We start from the raw sequence: 4,662 nt of genomic DNA on the forward strand, positions 1-4,662 counted from the left end.
GCCTTGACTAGCTGGACCTTTGTTGGCAAAGTAATGTCTCTGCTTTTGAATAGGCTATCTAGGTTGGTCATAACTTTCCTTCCAAGGAGTAAGCGTCTTTTAATTTCACAGCTGCAGTCACCATCTGCAGTGATTTTGGAGCCCAGAAAAATAAAGTCTGACACCGTTTGCACTGTTTCCCCATCTATTTCCCATGAAGTGATGGGACCAGATGCCATGATCTTCGTTTTCTGAATGTTGAGCTTTAAGCCAACTTTTTCACTCTCCACTTTCACTTTCATCAAGAGGCTTTTTAGTTCTTCTTCACTTTCTGCCATAAGGATGGTGTCATCTGCATATCTGAGGTTATTGATATTTCTCCCAGCAATCTTGATTCCAGCTTGTGTTTCTTCCAGTCCAGCGTTTCTCATGATGTACTCTGCATATAAGTTAAAAAGAAACCTCAAAAACACAAGGAGATGATAAATGCTGAATAAAATTTTCCAAGTTTACTCATAAGTTATATTGTTTAAGGCCAAAACTTCACAGTCAAAACAAAAGGGATAATTGAGGCAAGAACTGATTTGGGTTCTTATAAGGATAAGAAGAAAAAAAATTCTACAACTGATGGGACATAGTATAAAGAGATAAATGCTTTTTTTGTCTAGGCCCACAAACTCTGAGAGAATGACCTGCCTGCCTTTTTAATTTACTAAACCCCACCTTCCTTTCCTAAGTAGCTTGTAATTCTTTGATTACTAGCAACACTGAACATCTTAACATATCTTTATTCACTGTTTTTAGTTCTCCTATCATAACCTTTTGTCTATTTTCTATCTATGTATTTCAAAGATATCAAACTGTTGTTGACTATAAGCATATTAAGTTGCCTTGTTGGTAAGCAATGTAATGATAGCTAATCGCATTTTATTTTATTCAACAATTATTTCCAGGTTTCCTTGTTGGCTTGGTAGTAAAGAATCCACCTGCCAATGCCCGAGACACAGGTTTAAGCCCTAATCTAGGAAGATCCCACATGCCGTGGAGAGACTAAGCCTGTGCACTACAATTATTGAACCTGTGCTCTAGAGCCCAGGAGCTACAACTACTGAACCCACACACCCGAGAGCCCATCCTCTGCAACAAGGGAAGCCGCCACAGTGAGAATCCCTCCTATTGCAACTACAGACTAGCTCCCGCTCGCTGCAACTAGAGAAAAAGCCCGTGAAGCAATGACGGCTCAGTGCAGCCAAAAATAGATAACTAAATAAATTTTAAAAATATTTTAAAAAGCAATTATTTCCTGTAGGCAACCATGATTTCATTGTTGCAACAAATCAGATGTCAGTCTATAGGTCACTGAAAGTGAAAGTCGCTCAGTCGTGTCTGACTCTGCGACCCCATGGACTGTAGCCTGCCAGGATGGAATTCTCCAGGCCAGAATACTGTAGTGGGTAGCCGCTCCCTTCACCAGGGGATCTTCCCAACCCAGGGATCGAACCCGGGTCTCCCACATTGCAGGCGGATTCTTTACCCTTTGAGACAGGAGAGAAGCCCCTATAGGTCAGGAGTCATAGGAAATCTCTAAAGGTCTCATAGGCATTGTCTCTTAAGTTAGTTTTCAAAGCCTCCCATTACTAACTTAAATCAGTGGGATTACAGCACAGTGTTCATTCTTCTGCCTCTGTATACCTCATGGCATCTTTCTAAATAATCACGTTTGATGTGTTATATTTTCTCTGTGAAAACTCTCCAGAATGCATAACTTTATCCTTCAAGAGTTTAGAAATAGTAAAAGTGCCAGAATTTCAACAAGGACCTGAGAAAAGTAAATGAAAGAGAGGAACCATTATTGACAATGAGAGCAAAGAAACTGAAGAGACTTCTACAGATGCATTGTCTTGACTTTATGTCGCCTCTAAAATAGTCCAATAAAATGAGAGCATAGTTTTAGAACTAGAATTGTAAAATCAGAATGAAGAGACTTGCTTAGTCTTACGTTCTTTGGGAAAGTTTTGGAGAAATCTAAATTGAAAATCTAATTTACTGAGAGTTGCAATCACATGAGAAGAATGGACATACCAAGAGCAATGTTTTGTTTCATAGAGAAACATAGGGCAATAGTCTTTTGTGCTATATTGAAATTAAGAAATATTTTCATAGTATTGTTATGCTATGCTAAGTCACTTCAGTCGTGTTTGACTCTGTGTGACCCCAGAGATGGCAGCACACCAGGCTCCCCTGTCCCTGGGATTCTCCAGGCAAGAACACTGGAGTGGGTTGCCATTTCCTTCTCCAATGCATGAAAGTGAAAAGAGAAAGTGAAGTCGCTCAGTTGTGTCCGACTCCTAGCGACCCCATGGACTGCAGCCCACCAGGTTCCTCTGTCCATGGGATTTTCCAGGCAAGTGTACTGGAGTGGGGTGCCATTCATAGTATTACATGACAAATAAGAGGCAGATGAAAACTATAACCAGGAAGCAAATGAATTACAGCAGAAATTATTAAATTAAACAGCTGTTCATTCTAATATACAAGTGAATGTTGGAATAAATTAAGACTAAGTCATTGTATTACCCAATTAGATCATGTATAATTCTCAACAGAACAGCTTATCATTTCCCTCTCTTATTTCTTTTTTTCTTACTTGGAGCCTTATTTAGCATTGAGCATTGGTAAGAAAATAATTTAGAGTGGTTGTATCACAAAGCTCCATTCATAATATGAGTTTCACAATATTAATAATTTTTAAATATTCTAGAAGATAATCAAATTAAGCAATTGAATTTGATCAATCTGTATGGAAACATGACATGTCACAAATTTGCCATGTAATTACACTTTTCTTTTGGGGAAAAATTTGAGAATTATGTGTTTTTTTTTAAGTCTTTATACTTAACAAGAGTAGATGAAATAAAATTTATTTTAATGCCTGACTTCACATAATCTACTTGTTTCCTAAAAGAAATTCATTTTATTCAGAAAGATTCCCTGGTGGCTCAGAGGTTAAAGTGTCTACCTGCAATGTGGGAGACTTGGGTTCGATCCCTGGATTGGGAAGATCTCCTGGAGAAGGAAATGGCAACCCACTCCAATATTCTTGCCTGGAAAATCCCAAGGACAGAGGAGCCTGGTGGGCTACAGTCCACAGATTCGCAAAGAGTCGGACACGACTGAGTGACTTAACTTTCACTTTCATAGTACAAATATTCAAATGAGGTATAGCTAAACTTCAATAAATTTGAAGTTAATACCTCATGTAATACAAATCCAAAGAAACTATCTTTGAAAAATAAAATAATTGTAATTTATGGACTCACTTCTGTTTCTTATGAAGAGCTATCAGGATATACTGTCAACATATCATTTACATTTCATTTAAAGTAATCCAATGATATCTTTAAAACTGACCAGGTAATTGCAGTCAGATTAATTTCAATCTTAGAAGTAACTTTCAGTTAAGATTTTTCTCAAACAATTTTTGTCTCCAGTACATGTAGTCAGTTCTGGGAGGGTCTTGGTGGCCTGTTGTGCTGGGGAAAGTATCAGGAACCAGGCTAAGGGTGATATTCATCTCCTTTACCTCAAAATAACTCTTCTTGTTGGTCATTGATTCACAAAGTTTTTGTATTTGAGACACCTTTTTAAATACAAACTTGTTGAAAATTTGAAACAGTTAAAATTCTCAAAACAAATCAGCAAACTTTACATTAAAGTATCCTGTATGTAACAAGATCTTACAGGCTTTAGAAAAGGCATGGATAGAATTACATTATGTCTTTGATAGCTTCCTGAAATATGCCTTTGAGAAAAATTACTGCTCTAAGCTCTCATATACTCACAAAGCAAATTTCATGGCCATCCTTGTAAATACGTGATTTTTCCTTAAAACCAGTTGGATATTATGATATGCTTTCTTCTTTAGAGCCAGCTTGATCTCATTTTGTCAGACTTACTTATCTAAGTGTTCACATTGTAATATTATGGAGTTTCATTTTTAACAGAAATGATTTTCCACATTATAAAAAATTTCACAGTGCTTTGTAAAGCACTTTGAAGTTCCCAGTAACACCATGTATGGTTGAGAAACACCCTTCTAGAATCTTGTCTGCTTATGAGTCCATTTCCTTTTCTCCTGATTTATGCTTTTATACTCTATCTAAATTTTCTATTGTTCTGCATCATTTAATATTTTCCAGGCATGTAGTGAACTTTGTTTCATTTCCTCTTTTCTGTTGCTGTTGAGCAGTTGCCTTTTTAATTCTCATTTTTCTAAATCCACTACCAGTGGTTACTTTTCTTTGGACGAACTCCAACTGTTGTAGTTTATAAAAGAGGTAGAAGGGAAATCAAGAAATCGATGAGACTAGACTCCTAGGGTAGAGGCAGAGAAATATAGCAATGTTTGGGTTATGCGCGTCTCCCCCATTCTTGTCACAGTCTACAATCTAGACCATTGGAGTGACTCTGGAGGGAGTGCCATTTTAGGGCTGGGAGACTCGGCAAGCATCCAAAACCACAGGTTTAGGAGCATCTTCAGTCATGGTATGACTCATCTTGACAGTGAAACTGCTCCTCTGCGCAAATACCAGCAGTATCTGAGCTTTAATCCTCTTGCTCAAGCAAGGGCAATCGTGTACTTGGTTTGCGTTGACTGTCTGGAAAAAAACAGTGTGAACAGCT

The sequence above is a fragment of the Bison bison genome, unplaced genomic scaffold (genome assembly GCF_000754665.1).
Source record: "Bison bison bison isolate TAMUID 2011002044 unplaced genomic scaffold, Bison_UMD1.0 scf7180017864473, whole genome shotgun sequence".
NCBI classification, from domain to species: Eukaryota; Metazoa; Chordata; class Mammalia; order Artiodactyla; family Bovidae; genus Bison; species Bison bison.